At 34.4% G+C, this 21,477-nt stretch overlaps 6 non-coding genes across 6 annotated transcripts; all 6 read right to left on the reverse strand.

The window, feature by feature from the left end:
- Nucleotides 1-1,957: 1,957 nt before the first annotated feature.
- On the reverse strand, nt 1,958-5,919 carry LOC122320394. Its single transcript, XR_006245654.1, has one exon. It is a non-coding gene; the product is annotated as a large subunit ribosomal RNA (ribosomal RNA).
- A 438-nt stretch (nt 5,920-6,357) lies between these two features.
- Nucleotides 6,358-6,537, reverse strand: LOC122320373. The gene has a single exon (XR_006245633.1). It is a non-coding gene; the product is annotated as a 5.8S ribosomal RNA (ribosomal RNA).
- A 600-nt stretch (nt 6,538-7,137) lies between these two features.
- LOC122320381 lies at nt 7,138-9,134 on the reverse strand. The gene has a single exon (XR_006245641.1). It is a non-coding gene; the product is annotated as a small subunit ribosomal RNA (ribosomal RNA).
- Nucleotides 9,135-14,287: 5,153 nt separating this feature from the next.
- Nucleotides 14,288-18,249, reverse strand: LOC122320396. Its single transcript, XR_006245656.1, has one exon. It is a non-coding gene; the product is annotated as a large subunit ribosomal RNA (ribosomal RNA).
- A 438-nt stretch (nt 18,250-18,687) lies between these two features.
- Nucleotides 18,688-18,867, reverse strand: LOC122320384. Its single transcript, XR_006245644.1, has one exon. It is a non-coding gene; the product is annotated as a 5.8S ribosomal RNA (ribosomal RNA).
- A 600-nt stretch (nt 18,868-19,467) lies between these two features.
- Nucleotides 19,468-21,463, reverse strand: LOC122320391. Its single transcript, XR_006245651.1, has one exon. It is a non-coding gene; the product is annotated as a small subunit ribosomal RNA (ribosomal RNA).
- Between the last annotated feature and the right edge of the window lie 14 nt (nt 21,464-21,477).

Genomic DNA, 21,477 nt, shown 5'->3' on the forward strand with positions numbered 1-21,477 from the left:
TAATATGACGGGACATTTGGCTACCGTAAAAGTGGATTCATAGTTAATCTCAAACATTACTTTGTTTCTTTTACTTTGACATGATCTTATATGCGTCACTAATAATATGACGGAATATTTGGCTACGGTAAAAGTGGATTCATAGTTAATCTCAAACATTACTTTGTTTCTTTTACTTTGACATGATCTTATATGCGTCACTAATAATATGACGGGACATTTGGCTACCGTAAAAGTGGATTCATAGTTAATCTCAAACATTACTTTGTTTCTTTTACTTTGACATGATCTTATATGCGTCACTAATAATATGACGGAACATTTGGCTACCGTAAAAGTGGATTCATAGTTAATCTCAAACATTACTTTGTTTCTTTTACTTTGACATGATCTTATATGCGTCACTAATAATATGACGGAACATTTGGCTACCGTAAAAGTGGATTCATAGTTAATCTCAAACATTACTTTGTTTCTTTTACTTTGACATGATCTTATATGCGTCACTAATAATATGACGGGACATTTGGCTACCGTAAAAGTGGATTCATAGTTAATCTCAAACATTACTTTGTTTCTTTTACTTTGACATGATCTTATATGCGTCACTAATAATATGACGGAATATTTGGCTACGGTAAAAGTGGATTCATAGTTAATCTCAAACATTACTTTGTTTCTTTTACTTTGACATGATCTTATATGCGTCACTAATAATATGACGGGACATTTGGCTACCGTAAAAGTGGATTCATAGTTAATCTCAAACATTACTTTGTTTCTTTTACTTTGACATGATCTTATATGCGTCACTAATAATATGACGGGACATTTGGCTACCGTAAAAGTGGATTCATAGTTAATCTCAAACATTACTTTGTTTCTTTTACTTTGACATGATCTTATATGCGTCACTAATAATATGACGGAACATTTGGCTACCGTAAAAGTGGATTCATAGTTAATCTCAAACATTACTTTGTTTCTTTTACTTTGACATGATCTTATATGCGTCACTAATAATATGACGGAACATTTGGCTACCGTAAAAGTGGATTCATAGTTAATCTCAAACATTACTTTGTTTCTTTTACTTTGACATGATCTTATATGCGTCACTAATAATATGACGGAACATTTGGCTACCGTAAAAGTGGATTCATAGTTAATCTCAAACATTACTTTGTTTCTTTTACTTTGACATGATCTTATATGCGTCACTAATAATATGACGGAACATTTGGCTACCGTAAAAGTGGATTCATAGTTAATCTCAAACATTACTTTGTTTCTTTTACTTTGACATGATCTTATATGCGTCACTAATAATATGACGGAATATTTGGCTACGGTAAAAGTGGATTCATAGTTAATCTCAAACATTACTTTGTTTCTTTTACTTTGACATGATCTTATATGCGTCACTAATAATATGACGGGACATTTGGCTACCGTAAAAGTGGATTCATAGTTAATCTCAAACATTACTTTGTTTCTTTTACTTTGACATGATCTTATATGCGTCACTAATAATATGACGGAACATTTGGCTACCGTAAAAGTGGATTCATAGTTAATCTCAAACATTACTTTGTTTCTTTTACTTTGACATGATCTTATATGCGTCACTAATAATATGACGGAACATTTGGCTACCGTAAAAGTGGATTCATAGTTAATCTCAAACATTACTTTGTTTCTTTTACTTTGACATGATCTTATATGCGTCACTAATAATATGACGGGACATTTGGCTACCGTAAAAGTGGATTCATAGTTAATCTCAAACATTACTTTGTTTCTTTTACTTTGACATGATCTTATATGCGTCACTAATAATATGACGAGTACTTTTTGGCTACCTTTTTCTTTGGATTCCCCAAAAATCCAAAATTATAATTATCAAAATAAATTTAATAATTATAATATTCTTTCCATTTCGTTATTTTATTAAATATCGAATCATCAAGCAAAGGATAAGCTTCAGTGGATCGCAGTATGGCAGCTGCTCAACCACTTACAACACCTTGCCTGTTACAAAAGTCGTTTACAATTGATTCTAGGCTTTGTCATTGTATTAAATAATGTTTTTATATGTAACTAGCGCGGCATCAGGTGATCGAAGATCCTCCCAATTTACTATGTTACAAATTACATTGGCATCACATCCATTGTCGTTTATAAAATGAATTATAAACTTTAAATGGTTTAGAAGCCATACAATGCAAATTGCCCCTTATTTATCATTGCAGTCCAGCACGGATACGACCTTAGAGGCGTTCAGGCATAATCCAACGGACGTAGCGTCATACCACTGTTCGCTCGAACAAGTATTGTGCCATTGGTCCGTACCTGCGGTTCCTCTCGTACTACGCAGGAATGCTGTCGCAACAACGTTTTGTCATTAGTAGGGTAAAACTAACCTGTCTCACGACGGTCTAAACCCAGCTCACGTTCCCTTGCATGGGTGAACAATCCAACGCTTGGTGAATTTTGCTTCACAATGATAGGAAGAGCCGACATCGAAGGATCAAAAAGCGACGTCGCTATGAACGCTTGGCCGCCACAAGCCAGTTATCCCTATGGTAACTTTTCTGACACCTCTTGTTAAAAACTCTTTAAACCAAAAGGATCGATAGGCCGAGCTTTTGCTGTCCCTGTGTGTACTGAACACCGAGATCAAGTCAGCATTTGCCCTTTTGCTCTATGTGTGGTTTCTGTCCGCACTGAGCTGGCCTTGGGACACCTCCGTTATTATTTGAGAGATGTACCGCCCCAGTCAAACTCCCTACCTGGCAATGTCCTTGAATTGGATCATACCTGAGTAATTGGAGTTATACCAAATTTTCAAATCAAAAATACATAAATGCATCGTTTTATTAAAGAATTTGTTTGCGATTATATAACAAACTCGTGATACTTTGATCAAGAAGCTTGCATCAAAACCCAATACCATAAGATATAATAAATATATCCGTATAATGGCTAGGAAATGATACACGTTCCATTTAATCAAGTAAGTAAGGAAACAATAAGAGTAGTGGTATTTCATTGGCGATATCAAACCGAAGCCTAATATCTCCCACTTATTCTACACCTCTTATGTCTCCTTACACTGCCAGATTAGAGTCAAGCTCAAAAGGGTCTTCTTTCCCCGCTAATTATTCCAAGCCCGTTCCCTTGGCTGTGGTTTCGCTAGATAGTAGATAGGGACAGTAGGAATCTCGTTAATCCATTCATGCGCGTCACTAATTAGATGACGAGGCATTTGGCTACCTTAAGAGAGTCATAGTTACTCCCGCCGTTGACCCGCGCTTACTTGAATTTCTTCACTTTGACATTCAGAGCACTGGGCAGAAATCACATTGTGTCAACACCCGCTAGGGCCATCACAATGCTTTGTTTTAATTAGACAGTCGGATTCCCCAAGTCCGTGCCAGTTCTGAATTGATTGTTAATTGATAATCGTTATAATTAATAAGAACTAATCGGTTTGAGCCAATTAGTATTCTTAAAAATTTTAGCAAGAAAGTTCCACAATTGGCTACGTAACTAAACTATCCGGGGAACAAGTAACCACCATAAATGATAGACACTCTATTTACCCAGAACGAGCACATAAACCATGTTATTGTTTCCCAATCAAGCCCGACTATCTCAATCTTCAGAGCCAATCCTTATCCCGAAGTTACGGATCTAATTTGCCGACTTCCCTTACCTACATTATTCTATCGACTAGAGACTCTTCACCTTGGAGACCAGCTGCGGATATTGGTACGGCCTGTTGAGAAGTTTGCGTGTCCCCACCATAAATTTTCAAGGTCCGAGGAGAAAATATCGACACAACAGTATATGTCATGCTCTTCTAGCCCATCTACCATATCTCTCTGCGAAAGACTTCCATGGTAGTACGGCTATAAAACAGAAAAGAAAACTCTTCCGATATCTCTCGACGGCTTCTTTATGGTCGTTCCTGTTGCCAGGATGAGCACGAGGCCCATATTTAATAACAAACGGATACTCAACAGGTTACGGAATTGGAACCGTATTCCCTTTCGTTCAAAATTATTCAAGTATATTATTTTTGGCTTGTATATATATTTATTTAGTCATTAGTTTTTTACTTGAAAATTTTCGGCTTTCGCCTTGAACTTAGGACCGACTAACTCGTGATCAACCACTGTTCACACGAAACCCTTCTCCACTTCAGTCCTCCAAGGTCTCATTCGATTATTTGCTACTACCACCAAGATCTGTACCAATGGCAGCTCCATGCAGGCTTACGCCAAACACTTCTACGCATACCATTGTACCTTCCTACTCACTAAAGTTTCAAAATTTATATTACAAGTAATATAAATCATCTACTTTAGCGGTAATGTATAGGTATACAACTTAAGCGCCATCCATTTTAAGGGCTAGTTGCTTCGGCAGGTGAGTTGTTACACACTCCTTAGCGGATTTCGACTTCCATGATCACCGTCCTGCTGTTTTAAGCAACCAACGCCTTTCATGGTATCTGCATGAGTTGTTAATTTGGGCACCGTAACATTACGTTTGGTTCATCCCACAGCGCCAGTTCTGCTTACCAAAAGTGGCCCACTGGGCACATTATATCATAACCTTAAACTTCATATCAAGAAAGTTAAGGTTCTTACCCATTTAAAGTTTGAGAATAGGTTAAGATCGTTTCGACCCTAAGGCCTCTAATCATTCGCTTTACCAGATAAGATTATTTTATATAATATTAAAATGCACCAGCTATCCTGAGGGAAACTTCGGAAGGAACCAGCTACTAGATGGTTCGATTGGTCTTTCGCCCCTATACTCAATTCTGACAATCGATTTGCACGTCAGAACTGTTTCGGTCTTCCATCAGGGTTTCCCCTGACTTCAACCTGATCAAGTATAGTTCACCATCTTTCGGGTCACAGCATATATGCTCAAGGTACGTTCCAGTTAGAGGCATAAATAATATAAATATCATTATACATAACTATATAGAACGCCCCGGGATTGTGTTAATTAACTATAAATAGTTAAAAAACTAATCCCATTATTAGTCAAGTTAATTACGCTATTAGGTTTATATCCCAATAACTTGCACATATGTTAGACTCCTTGGTCCGTGTTTCAAGACGGGTCCCGAAGGTATCCTGAATCTTTCGCATTGTTAATCATACAAGTGCATATAATAAACACAAAAATCATTGATAATTATGCCATTATATAATTCCGAAAAATTAACGCACTGTAATCATATAAATCTATCAGCACTTTATCAAATTAATGACATTTATTTTGTGTTAAAACGCAAGCATTTTAATTTAAATAAACTATAAGCCATATTTTATGATAAATTTTGTATGCTAATAGATTACAATGTCCTTATATGGAAAAAATGCACACTATTATCATAATATTGTTTAAATATTACAATTTTAATGATGAATTTTCCATAATGGATATTCAGGTTCATCGGGCTTAACCTCTAAGCAGTTTCACGTACTATTTAACTCTCTATTCAGAGTTCTTTTCAACTTTCCCTCACGGTACTTGTTTACTATCGGTCTCATGGTTATATTTAGTTTTAGATGGAGTTTACCACCCACTTAGTGCTGCACTATCAAGCAACACGACTCTTTGGAAACATCATCTAGTAATCATTAACGTTATACGGGCCTGGCACCCTCTATGGGTAAATGGCCTCATTTAAGAAGGACTTAAATCGTTAATTTCTCATACTAGAATATTGACGCTCCATACACTGCATCTCACATTTGCCATATAGACAAAGTGACTTAGTGCTGAACTGATTTCTTTTCGCTCGCCGCTACTAAGAAAATCCTAGTTAGTTTCTTTTCCTCCCCTAATTAATATGCTTAAATTCAGGGGGTAGTCCCATATGAGTTGAGGTTGTATATAACATTTTTTTTTTCAATATATTCTTTACATTTATATAATGGAGAAACATTTAATGAATTCGTATAAAAATTTTTTTCGTTAATTAGTTTTAATTTAGTTATGAGTTTTAAACGAATTTAACGAAGAACAATAACATTTACAAAAGATTTCAATTTTACTAAATCATTAATAAGAGACAATTCTAGATGAAAAATATTTCAAACATTTTTTATGCTAGACATTCCTCAGTATTATATGATTGAAAATGAAAATATTTTTCTTCGTTTTTCACAATCAAATTATTTATAATGTGAGATAATGTTTTCCATAGATATTTTAATATTATGAATAAAAATAATAATTATATTTAATTAAAATTTTTATCCAATAATATACCATATGCTTAGAAATTTGATTACCAAATTTCTAAACAACTTAATTAGCATAGTCTTACAACCCTCAACCATATGTAGTCCAAGCAGCACTAAAAAATTAATTAAAGTACCATAACAGCATGGACTGCGATATGCGTTCAAAATGTCGATGTTCATGTGTCCTGCAGTTCACACGATGACGCACAGTTTGCTGCGTTCTTCATCGACCCATGAGCCGAGTGATCCACCGCTTAGAGTTTTTATATTTATTATTTCAATTTGTCAAATATGAATTTATTGAAAGAAATTAAAAATACACCATTTTACTGGCATATATCAATTCCTTCAATAAATCTTTTTTTTTATACCTAAAACGAAATGCTGCGAAATGTCTTAGTTTTATATAAACAATATTATACCATTTATTACTTGGATAATTTACAATTTCATATAATTTTAATGTGATATAATATTGCGTTTTTTATATAAAACATTAACCTGAAGTAAACCAGGTACAACATTCAACATTTTAGGTTGTTGCATTAGCCAATGTATGCCCATAACTATGATGAACAATACATATTCGCAACGCGTGTATATTATGGTCCATATACACGCAAGTTTCATATTATAATATATAAACATAAATTTGTGAATATATTATAATACAATTTAATTTGCTTGATTATTATTCTTGTTTGCTTGATTTTATTTATAAAAAAATTTAATCCAAATTTTCATTGAACTTCTTTTTTTATAAATATATAATTGTTTGGCAATTTTATCTTGTTATATTATAAAAATATATTTTATAATTAAAACAAGTTATTGTTGTTTACGGTAAAGATATTATATACAATAATGATCCTTCCGCAGGTTCACCTACGGAAACCTTGTTACGACTTTTACTTCCTCTAAATAATCAAGTTCGGTCAACTTTTGCGAAACAACCGTAACACGCAAGGCGTCACAGTGATCACGTCCGGAGACCTCACTAAATAATTCAATCGGTAGTAGCGACGGGCGGTGTGTACAAAGGGCAGGGACGTAATCAATGCGAGTTAATGACTCACACTTACTGGGAATTCCAAGTTCATGTGAACAGTTTCAGTTCACAATCCCAAGCATGAAAGTGGTTCAGCGGTTTACCCGGACCTCTCGGTCTAGGAAATACACGTTGATACTTTCATTGTAGCGCGCGTGCAGCCCAGGACATCTAAGGGCATCACAGACCTGTTATTGCTCAATCTCATTATTGCTAGACGCAATTTGTCCATTTAAGAAGCTAGTGTCCTTATAATGGGACAAACCAACAGGTACGGCTCCACTTACATAAACACATTCAAACACAATAAACATTTTACTGCCCACCATGAATGAAGGCTATATAAGCTTCAACACCATAATCCTGAAGATATCTATTTAATATATTTGAGTCTCGTTCGTTATCGGAATTAACCAGACAAATCACTCCACGAACTAAGAACGGCCATGCACCACCACCCATAGATTCGAGAAAGAGCTATCAATCTGTCTTACACACTTATGTTCGGACCTGGTAAGTTTTCCCGTGTTGAGTCAAATTAAGCCGCAGGCTCCACTCCTGGTGGTGCCCTTCCGTCAATTCCTTTAAGTTTCAGCTTTGCAACCATACTTCCCCCGGAGCCCAAAAGCTTTGGTTTCCCGGGAAGCGACTGAGAGAGCCATAAAAGTAGCTACACCCAATTGCTAGCTGGCATCGTTTATGGTTAGAACTAGGGCGGTATCTGATCGCCTTCGAACCTCTAACTTTCGTTCTTGATTAATGAAAACATCTTTGGCAAATGCTTTCGCTTAAGTTAGTCTTACGACGGTCCAAGAATTTCACCTCTCGCGTCGTAATACTAATGCCCCCAAACTGCTTCTATTAATCATTACCTCTTGATCTGAAAACCAATGAAAGCAGAACAGAGGTCTTATTTCATTATCCCATGCACAGAATATTCAGGCATTTGAAGCCTGCTTTAAGCACTCTAATTTGTTCAAAGTAATTGTACCGGCCCACAATAACACTCGTTTAAGAGCACTAATGCAGGTTTTTAAATAGGAGGAACATATGAAAAAATACAAGTACTTAATCACATATAAGAACTCCACCGGTAATACGCTTACATACATAAAGGTATAGTACTAACCACAAATGTAAGTTGTACTACCCGTATGAAGCACAAGTTCAACTACGAACGTTTTAACCGCAACAACTTTAATATACGCTATTGGAGCTGGAATTACCGCGGCTGCTGGCACCAGACTTGCCCTCCAATTGGTCCTTGTTAAAGGATTTAAAGTGTACTCATTCCAATTACAGGGCCTCGGATATGAGTCCTGTATTGTTATTTTTCGTCACTACCTCCCCGAGCTGGGAGTGGGTAATTTACGCGCCTGCTGCCTTCCTTAGATGTGGTAGCCGTTTCTCAGGCTCCCTCTCCGGAATCGAACCCTGATTCCCCGTTACCCGTTGCAACCATGGTAGTCCTAGATACTACCATCAAAAGTTGATAGGGCAGACATTTGAAAGATCTGTCGTCGGTACATGACCATACGATCTGCATGTTATCTAGAGTTCAACCAATATAACGATCTTGCGATCGCTTGGTTTTAGCCTAATAAAAGCACATGTCCCATAAAGGTTCATGTTTTAATTGCATGTATTAGCTCTAGAATTACCACAGTTATCCAAGTAACTGTTAACGATCTAAGGAACCATAACTGATATAATGAGCCTTTTGCGGTTTCACTTTTAATTCGTGTGTACTTAGACATGCATGGCTTAATCTTTGAGACAAGCATATAACTACTGGCAGGATCAACCAGAATAATGTTTTTCTTTACATATTTCATTCATATTTTCGAATAGAAATAATGCAATATAAATATTATAGATCTATTATTTTAATATTCTATTTTTTGAATTTGATTACGGCCAAAACTTGTATAGCATTCGTAATCCTTCTTTTATGTTTTGTTTTATACTTGTTTCGCCACTAATATAACAAGTTTTAGATGTTATAAGAATTATTCATTACATCATATATATAAATATACGTATGTATGTATAATTTTATAACATAATTTTTATTTAATATATATTTGCTACTATAATTTTATTATATGTACAATATTTTATTCTAAAATATCATTTTATTTCAACATACATAATTATTTATGTATCCACACATTTGCAATTTTTGTTTAATCAATATAAATATTGAATTAAATCATTTGTATTTTGATGTTAAATTTAAAATTTAACATTTTTCCATATAACTCTCGAATGATATATAATATAAAACCGAGCGCATATGAAAAATAAGTATTTATTTAATAATAATATTATTAAAAAATATTATTATTTTATTTGAACTCACTATACCGGCAAACGATATAGTGCGTCCGATTTTAAGGCAGGTACTAATTTAATATACATTATATTAGCCTGCCACCAAAAATTAACGATAATAATTGGAAACCAATTGTTATTATATATATACATATATAACCTTGGCGCACGTTTCAACGTTATTATCTTGAGTTTTAATAATATTAGTCCGCTCAGCCAAGTCTCGTATTCAAAAAGAATAAAGAAACAAATTTATACGGATAATATTATAATATATATTGTCAACATTGACTAAATCATATTATATACATAGATTTATATCAATTCTAGATGGACATCCACTGACCATCCTATAGTAGTTTTTTGCATCGATGTCTTGAAATCGGGCATTTTCAATTGGGCTTGCCACCCACCCTACAGTTATTCTCCTATAATAACTTAAGAGAATATTGAATTCAGTACTTTTTATATACATATGAATTACTTCTTCATATAATTTATATTTATGCTGATTTTCATATGTATATGGTAAATTTATTTATATTATTGACAAAATCATATGCATATCATATGTTTTGAACAATACTTGGGTCGGCAACCACTGCCTACCTATAATAGTTTTTGAACACCCTATCTAGATATCGGGTGTTTTCTGTACTAGATGAGCCCACACTGTGGCTTTCTCTTAATTTACTTAAGAGTTTATAGGTATATTTCATACTTTTTTATATACATATGATATATTTCTTAATATAATTGATATTTATGCTGATTTTCATATGTATATGGTAAATTTATTTATATTATTGACAAAATCATATGCATATCATATGTTTTGAACAATACTTGGGTCGGCAACCACTGCCTACCTATAATAGTTTTTGAACACCCTATCTAGATATCGGGTGTTTTCTGTACTAGATGAGCCCACACTGTGGCTTTCTCTTAATTTACTTAAGAGTTTATAGGTATATTTCATACTTTTTTATATACATATGATATATTTCTTAATATAATTGATATTTATGCTGATTTTCATATGTATATGGTTAATTTATTAATATTATTGACAAAATCATATGCATATCATATGTTTTGAACAATACTTGGGTCGGCAACCACTGCCTACCTATAATAGTTTTTGAACACCCTATCTAGATATCGGGTGTTTTCTGTACTAGATGAGCCCACACTGTGGCTTTCTCTTAATTTACTTAAGAGTTTATAGGTATATTTCATACTTTTTTATATACATATGATATATTTCTTAATATAATTGATATTTATGTTGATTTTCATATGTATATGGTTAATTTATTAATATTATTGACAAAATCATATGCATATCATATGTTTTGAACAATACTTGGGTCGGCAACCACTGCCTACCTATAATAGTTTTTGAACACCCTATCTAGATATCGGGTGTTTTCTGTACTAGATGAGCCCACACTGTGGCTTTCTCTTAATTTACTTAAGAGTTTATAGGTATATTTCATACTTTTTTATATACATATGATATATTTCTTAATATAATTGATATTTATGTTGATTTTCATATGTATATGGTTAATTTATTAATATTATTGACAAAATCATATGCATATCATATGTTTTGAACAATACTTGGGTCGGCAACCACTGCCTACCTATAATAGTTTTTGAACACCCTATCTAGATATCGGGTGTTTTCAGTACTAGATGAGCCCACACTGTGGCTTTTTCTCAATTTACTTAAGAGTTTATAGGTATATTTCATACTTTTTTATATACATATGTTATATTTCTTAATATAATTGATATTTATGCTGATTTTCATATGTATATGGTTAATTTATTAATATTATTGACAAAATCATATGCATATCATATGTTTTGAACAATACTTGGGTCGGCAACCACTGCCTACCTATAATAGTTTTTGAACACCCTATCTAGATATCGGGTGTTTTCAGTACTAGATGAGCCCACACTGTGGCTTTCTCTTAATTTACTTAAGAGTTTATAGGTATATTTCATACTTTTTTATATACATATGATATATTTCTTAATATAATTGATATTTATGCTGATTTTCATATGTATATGATTAATTTATTAATATTATTGACAAAATCATATGCATATCATATGTTTTAAACAATACTTGAGTCGGCAACCACTTATAGGTAGGTTTATAGGTATATTTCATACTTTTTTATATACATATGATATATATTTCTTCATATAATTGATATTCATACTGATTTTCATATGTATATGGTAAATTTATTTATATTATTGATATCATATATATATATATATATATATCGGATATCATAATTTCATATATTTTGAAGAATACTTTGATCGGCAAAACTGCCTTGCCTACCTATAATGATTTTTAATGGAAAAAAAGTGTTTAGTGTGAGCACCAGCCGCGTTGGTTTAATTTAATTTTATCCCAGTAGCAATTCTTCGGGACAGTAGGAATTTGATTAATTTATTGATGAACATTACTAATTGATTAACAAGGCATTGAACTACACTTTAAAAGTTACAGTTACTCCCGCCATTCAATTGTGTATTTTAAAAAATCTTTTGTTAGTCAGGGTGACTTATATCGTAATAATAAATTAATTACCTATTTTAATAATATTATATCATAGTATAATATTATATGAACGATTCCGCAAATAATATGTATTATTTATAGATATATTAAATATAGGTTTTTTTTTTATTCATTACCGGTCACCAATCATCTATATGGCTATACATTCATTAACTATTATTATTAATGTGACGAGACTCTTGGTTACCGTAAAGAGGTTTATATATAGTTATCTCAAACATTACTTTGTTTCTTTTACTTTGACATGATCTTATATGCGTCACTAATAATATGACGGGACATTTGGCTACCGTAAAAGTGGATTCATAGTTAATCTCAAACATTACTTTGTTTCTTTTACTTTGACATGATCTTATATGCGTCACTAATAATATGACGGAATATTTGGCTACGGTAAAAGTGGATTCATAGTTAATCTCAAACATTACTTTGTTTCTTTTACTTTGACATGATCTTATATGCGTCACTAATAATATGACGGGACATTTGGCTACCGTAAAAGTGGATTCATAGTTAATCTCAAACATTACTTTGTTTCTTTTACTTTGACATGATCTTATATGCGTCACTAATAATATGACGGAACATTTGGCTACCGTAAAAGTGGATTCATAGTTAATCTCAAACATTACTTTGTTTCTTTTACTTTGACATGATCTTATATGCGTCACTAATAATATGACGGAACATTTGGCTACGGTAAAAGTGGATTCATAGTTAATCTCAAACATTACTTTGTTTCTTTTACTTTGACATGATCTTATATGCGTCACTAATAATATGACGGGACATTTGGCTACCGTAAAAGTGGATTCATAGTTAATCTCAAACATTACTTTGTTTCTTTTACTTTGACATGATCTTATATGCGTCACTAATAATATGACGGAATATTTGGCTACGGTAAAAGTGGATTCATAGTTAATCTCAAACATTACTTTGTTTCTTTTACTTTGACATGATCTTATATGCGTCACTAATAATATGACGGGACATTTGGCTACCGTAAAAGTGGATTCATAGTTAATCTCAAACATTACTTTGTTTCTTTTACTTTGACATGATCTTATATGCGTCACTAATAATATGACGGGACATTTGGCTACCGTAAAAGTGGATTCATAGTTAATCTCAAACATTACTTTGTTTCTTTTACTTTGACATGATCTTATATGCGTCACTAATAATATGACGGAACATTTGGCTACCGTAAAAGTGGATTCATAGTTAATCTCAAACATTACTTTGTTTCTTTTACTTTGACATGATCTTATATGCGTCACTAATAATATGACGGAACATTTGGCTACCGTAAAAGTGGATTCATAGTTAATCTCAAACATTACTTTGTTTCTTTTACTTTGACATGATCTTATATGCGTCACTAATAATATGACGGAACATTTGGCTACCGTAAAAGTGGATTCATAGTTAATCTCAAACATTACTTTGTTTCTTTTACTTTGACATGATCTTATATGCGTCACTAATATGACGGAACATTTGGCTACCGTAAAAGTGGATTCATAGTTAATCTCAAACATTACTTTGTTTCTTTTACTTTGACATGATCTTATATGCGTCACTAATAATATGACGGAATATTTGGCTACGGTAAAAGTGGATTCATAGTTAATCTCAAACATTACTTTGTTTCTTTTACTTTGACATGATCTTATATGCGTCACTAATAATATGACGGGACATTTGGCTACCGTAAAAGTGGATTCATAGTTAATCTCAAACATTACTTTGTTTCTTTTACTTTGACATGATCTTATATGCGTCACTAATAATATGACGGAATATTTGGCTACCGTAAAAGTGGATTCATAGTTAATCTCAAACATTACTTTGTTTCTTTTACTTTGACATGATCTTATATGCGTCACTAATAATATGACGAGTACTTTTTGGCTACCTTTTTCTTTGGATTCCCCAAAAATCCAAAATTATAATTATCAAAATAAATTTAATAATTATAATATTCTTTCCATTTCGTTATTTTATTAAATATCGAATCATCAAGCAAAGGATAAGCTTCAGTGGATCGCAGTATGGCAGCTGCTCAACCACTTACAACACCTTGCCTGTTACAAAAGTCGTTTACAATTGATTCTAGGCTTTGTCATTGTATTAAATAATGTTTTTATATGTAACTAGCGCGGCATCAGGTGATCGAAGATCCTCCCAATTTACTATGTTACAAATTACATTGGCATCACATCCATTGTCGTTTATAAAATGAATTATAAACTTTAAATGGTTTAGAAGCCATACAATGCAAATTGCCCCTTATTTATCATTGCAGTCCAGCACGGATACGACCTTAGAGGCGTTCAGGCATAATCCAACGGACGTAGCGTCATACCACTGTTCGCTCGAACAAGTATTGTGCCATTGGTCCGTACCTGCGGTTCCTCTCGTACTACGCAGGAATGCTGTCGCAACAACGTTTTGTCATTAGTAGGGTAAAACTAACCTGTCTCACGACGGTCTAAACCCAGCTCACGTTCCCTTGCATGGGTGAACAATCCAACGCTTGGTGAATTTTGCTTCACAATGATAGGAAGAGCCGACATCGAAGGATCAAAAAGCGACGTCGCTATGAACGCTTGGCCGCCACAAGCCAGTTATCCCTATGGTAACTTTTCTGACACCTCTTGTTAAAAACTCTTTAAACCAAAAGGATCGATAGGCCGAGCTTTTGCTGTCCCTGTGTGTACTGAACACCGAGATCAAGTCAGCATTTGCCCTTTTGCTCTATGTGTGGTTTCTGTCCGCACTGAGCTGGCCTTGGGACACCTCCGTTATTATTTGAGAGATGTACCGCCCCAGTCAAACTCCCTACCTGGCAATGTCCTTGAATTGGATCATACCTGAGTAATTGGAGTTATACCAAATTTTCAAATCAAAAATACATAAATGCATCGTTTTATTAAAGAATTTGTTTGCGATTATATAACAAACTCGTGATACTTTGATCAAGAAGCTTGCATCAAAACCCAATACCATAAGATATAATAAATATATCCGTATAATGGCTAGGAAATGATACACGTTCCATTTAATCAAGTAAGTAAGGAAACAATAAGAGTAGTGGTATTTCATTGGCGATATCAAACCGAAGCCTAATATCTCCCACTTATTCTACACCTCTTATGTCTCCTTACACTGCCAGATTAGAGTCAAGCTCAAAAGGGTCTTCTTTCCCCGCTAATTATTCCAAGCCCGTTCCCTTGGCTGTGGTTTCGCTAGATAGTAGATAGGGACAGTAGGAATCTCGTTAATCCATTCATGCGCGTCACTAATTAGATGACGAGGCATTTGGCTACCTTAAGAGAGTCATAGTTACTCCCGCCGTTGACCCGCGCTTACTTGAATTTCTTCACTTTGACATTCAGAGCACTGGGCAGAAATCACATTGTGTCAACACCCGCTAGGGCCATCACAATGCTTTGTTTTAATTAGACAGTCGGATTCCCCAAGTCCGTGCCAGTTCTGAATTGATTGTTAATTGATAATCGTTATAATTAATAAGAACTAATCGGTTTGAGCCAATTAGTATTCTTAAAAATTTTAGCAAGAAAGTTCCACAATTGGCTACGTAACTAAACTATCCGGGGAACAAGTAACCACCATAAATGATAGACACTCTATTTACCCAGAACGAGCACATAAACCATGTTATTGTTTCCCAATCAAGCCCGACTATCTCAATCTTCAGAGCCAATCCTTATCCCGAAGTTACGGATCTAATTTGCCGACTTCCCTTACCTACATTATTCTATCGACTAGAGACTCTTCACCTTGGAGACCAGCTGCGGATATTGGTACGGCCTGTTGAGAAGTTTGCGTGTCCCCACCATAAATTTTCAAGGTCCGAGGAGAAAATATCGACACAACAGTATATGTCATGCTCTTCTAGCCCATCTACCATATCTCTCTGCGAAAGACTTCCATGGTAGTACGGCTATAAAACAGAAAAGAAAACTCTTCCGATATCTCTCGACGGCTTCTTTATGGTCGTTCCTGTTGCCAGGATGAGCACGAGGCCCATATTTAATAACAAACGGATACTCAACAGGTTACGGAATTGGAACCGTATTCCCTTTCGTTCAAAATTATTCAAGTATATTATTTTTGGCTTGTATATATATTTATTTAGTCATTAGTTTTTTACTTGAAAATTTTCGGCTTTCGCCTTGAACTTAGGACCGACTAACTCGTGATCAACCACTGTTCACACGAAACCCTTCTCCACTTCAGTCCTCCAAGGTCTCATTCGATTATTTGCTACTACCACCAAGATCTGTACCAATGGCAGCTCCATGCAGGCTTACGCCAAACACTTCTACGCATACCATTGTACCTTCCTACTCACTAAAGTTTCAAAATTTATATTACAAGTAATATAAATCATCTACTTTAGCGGTAATGTATAGGTATACAACTTAAGCGCCATCCATTTTAAGGGCTAGTTGCTTCGGCAGGTGAGTTGTTACACACTCCTTAGCGGATTTCGACTTCCATGATCACCGTCCTGCTGTTTTAAGCAACCAACGCCTTTCATGGTATCTGCATGAGTTGTTAATTTGGGCACCGTAACATTACGTTTGGTTCATCCCACAGCGCCAGTTCTGCTTACCAAAAGTGGCCCACTGGGCACATTATATCATAACCTTAAACTTCATATCAAGAAAGTTAAGGTTCTTACCCATTTAAAGTTTGAGAATAGGTTAAGATCGTTTCGACCCTAAGGCCTCTAATCATTCGCTTTACCAGATAAGATTATTTTATATAATATTAAAATGCACCAGCTATCCTGAGGGAAACTTCGGAAGGAACCAGCTACTAGATGGTTCGATTGGTCTTTCGCCCCTATACTCAATTCTGACAATCGATTTGCACGTCAGAACTGTTTCGGTCTTCCATCAGGGTTTCCCCTGACTTCAACCTGATCAAGTATAGTTCACCATCTTTCGGGTCACAGCATATATGCTCAAGGTACGTTCCAGTTAGAGGCATAAATAATATAAATATCATTATACATAACTATATAGAACGCCCCGGGATTGTGTTAATTAACTATAAATAGTTAAAAAACTAATCCCATTATTAGTCAAGTTAATTACGCTATTAGGTTTATATCCCAATAACTTGCACATATGTTAGACTCCTTGGTCCGTGTTTCAAGACGGGTCCCGAAGGTATCCTGAATCTTTCGCATTGTTAATCATACAAGTGCATATAATAAACACAAAAATCATTGATAATTATGCCATTATATAATTCCGAAAAATTAACGCACTGTAATCATATAAATCTATCAGCACTTTATCAAATTAATGACATTTATTTTGTGTTAAAACGCAAGCATTTTAATTTAAATAAACTATAAGCCATATTTTATGATAAATTTTGTATGCTAATAGATTACAATGTCCTTATATGGAAAAAATGCACACTATTATCATAATATTGTTTAAATATTACAATTTTAATGATGAATTTTCCATAATGGATATTCAGGTTCATCGGGCTTAACCTCTAAGCAGTTTCACGTACTATTTAACTCTCTATTCAGAGTTCTTTTCAACTTTCCCTCACGGTACTTGTTTACTATCGGTCTCATGGTTATATTTAGTTTTAGATGGAGTTTACCACCCACTTAGTGCTGCACTATCAAGCAACACGACTCTTTGGAAACATCATCTAGTAATCATTAACGTTATACGGGCCTGGCACCCTCTATGGGTAAATGGCCTCATTTAAGAAGGACTTAAATCGTTAATTTCTCATACTAGAATATTGACGCTCCATACACTGCATCTCACATTTGCCATATAGACAAAGTGACTTAGTGCTGAACTGATTTCTTTTCGCTCGCCGCTACTAAGAAAATCCTAGTTAGTTTCTTTTCCTCCCCTAATTAATATGCTTAAATTCAGGGGGTAGTCCCATATGAGTTGAGGTTGTATATAACATTTTTTTTTTCAATATATTCTTTACATTTATATAATGGAGAAACATTTAATGAATTCGTATAAAAATTTTTTTCGTTAATTAGTTTTAATTTAGTTATGAGTTTTAAACGAATTTAACGAAGAACAATAACATTTACAAAAGATTTCAATTTTACTAAATCATTAATAAGAGACAATTCTAGATGAAAAATATTTCAAACATTTTTTATGCTAGACATTCCTCAGTATTATATGATTGAAAATGAAAATATTTTTCTTCGTTTTTCACAATCAAATTATTTATAATGTGAGATAATGTTTTCCATAGATATTTTAATATTATGAATAAAAATAATAATTATATTTAATTAAAATTTTTATCCAATAATATACCATATGCTTAGAAATTTGATTACCAAATTTCTAAACAACTTAATTAGCATAGTCTTACAACCCTCAACCATATGTAGTCCAAGCAGCACTAAAAAATTAATTAAAGTACCATAACAGCATGGACTGCGATATGCGTTCAAAATGTCGATGTTCATGTGTCCTGCAGTTCACACGATGACGCACAGTTTGCTGCGTTCTTCATCGACCCATGAGCCGAGTGATCCACCGCTTAGAGTTTTTATATTTATTATTTCAATTTGTCAAATATGAATTTATTGAAAGAAATTAAAAATACACCATTTTACTGGCATATATCAATTCCTTCAATAAATCTTTTTTTTATACCTAAAACGAAATGCTGCGAAATGTCTTAGTTTTATATAAACAATATTATACCATTTATTACTTGGATAATTTACAATTTCATATAATTTTAATGTGATATAATATTGCGTTTTTTATATAAAACATTAACCTGAAGTAAACCAGGTACAACATTCAACATTTTAGGTTGTTGCATTAGCCAATGTATGCCCATAACTATGATGAACAATACATATTCGCAACGCGTGTATATTATGGTCCATATACACGCAAGTTTCATATTATAATATATAAACATAAATTTGTGAATATATTATAATACAATTTAATTTGCTTGATTATTATTCTTGTTTGCTTGATTTTATTTATAAAAAAATTTAATCCAAATTTTCATTGAACTTCTTTTTTTTATAAATATATAATTGTTTGGCAATTTTATCTTGTTATATTATAAAAATATATTTTATAATTAAAACAAGTTATTGTTGTTTACGGTAAAGATATTATATACAATAATGATCCTTCCGCAGGTTCACCTACGGAAACCTTGTTACGACTTTTACTTCCTCTAAATAATCAAGTTCGGTCAACTTTTGCGAAACAACCGTAACACGCAAGGCGTCACAGTGATCACGTCCGGAGACCTCACTAAATAATTCAATCGGTAGTAGCGACGGGCGGTGTGTACAAAGGGCAGGGACGTAATCAATGCGAGTTAATGACTCACACTTACTGGGAATTCCAAGTTCATGTGAACAGTTTCAGTTCACAATCCCAAGCATGAAAGTGGTTCAGCGGTTTACCCGGACCTCTCGGTCTAGGAAATACACGTTGATACTTTCATTGTAGCGGCGTGCAGCCCAGGACATCTAAGGGCATCACAGACCTGTTATTGCTCAATCTCATTATTGCTAGACGCAATTTGTCCATTTAAGAAGCTAGTGTCCTTATAATGGGACAAACCAACAGGTACGGCTCCACTTACATAAACACATTCAAACACAATAAACATTTTACTGCCCACCATGAATGAAGGCTATATAAGCTTCAACACCATAATCCTGAAGATATCTATTTAATATATTTGAGTCTCGTTCGTTATCGGAATTAACCAGACAAATCACTCCACGAACTAAGAACGGCCATGCACCACCACCCATAGATTCGAGAAAGAGCTATCAATCTGTCTTACACACTTATGTTCGGACCTGGTAAGTTTTCCCGTGTTGAGTCAAATTAAGCCGCAGGCTCCACTCCTGGTGGTGCCCTTCCGTCAATTCCTTTAAGTTTCAGCTTTGCAACCATACTTCCCCCGGAGCCCAAAAGCTTTGGTTTCCCGGGAAGCGACTGAGAGAGCCATAAAAGTAGCTACACCCAATTGCTAGCTGGCATCGTTTATGGTTAGAACTAGGGCGGTATCTGATCGCCTTCGAACCTCTAACTTTCGTTCTTGATTAATGAAAACATCTTTGGCAAATGCTTTCGCTTAAGTTAGTCTTACGACGGTCCAAGAATTTCACCTCTCGCGTCGTAATACTAATGCCCCCAAACTGCTTCTATTAATCATTACCTCTTGATCTGAAAACCAATGAAAGCAGAACAGAGGTCTTATTTCATTATCCCATGCACAGAATATTCAGGCATTTGAAGCCTGCTTTAAGCACTCTAATTTGTTCAAAGTAATTGTACCGGCCCACAATAACACTCGTTTAAGAGCACTAATGCAGGTTTTTAAATAGGAGGAACATATGAAAAAATACAAGTACTTAATCACATATAAGAACTCCACCGGTAATACGCTTACATACATAAAGGTATAGTACTAACCACAAATGTAAGTTGTACTACCCGTATGAAGCACAAGTTCAACTACGAACGTTTTAACCGCAACAACTTTAATATACGCTATTGGAGCTGGAATTACCGCGGCTGCTGGCACCAGACTTGCCCTCCAATTGGTCCTTGTTAAAGGATTTAAAGTGTACTCATTCCAATTACAGGGCCTCGGATATGAGTCCTGTATTGTTATTTTTCGTCACTACCTCCCCGAGCTGGGAGTGGGTAATTTACGCGCCTGCTGCCTTCCTTAGATGTGGTAGCCGTTTCTCAGGCTCCCTCTCCGGAATCGAACCCTGATTCCCCGTTACCCGTTGCAACCATGGTAGTCCTAGATACTACCATCAAAAGTTGATAGGGCAGACATTTGAAAGATCTGTCGTCGGTACATGACCATACGATCTGCATGTTATCTAGAGTTCAACCAATATAACGATCTTGCGATCGCTTGGTTTTAGCCTAATAAAAGCACATGTCCCATAAAGGTTCATGTTTTAATTGCATGTATTAGCTCTAGAATTACCACAGTTATCCAAGTAACTGTTAACGATCTAAGGAACCATAACTGATATAATGAGCCTTTTGCGGTTTCACTTTTAATTCGTGTGTACTTAGACATGCATGGCTTAATCTTTGAGACAAGCATATAACTACTGGCAGGATCAACCAGAATAATGTTTTTCTTTA

Source organism: Drosophila ficusphila, unplaced genomic scaffold (genome assembly GCF_018152265.1).
Source record: "Drosophila ficusphila isolate 14025-0441.05 unplaced genomic scaffold, ASM1815226v1 contig_498, whole genome shotgun sequence".
Taxonomy (NCBI): Eukaryota; Metazoa; Arthropoda; class Insecta; order Diptera; family Drosophilidae; genus Drosophila; species Drosophila ficusphila.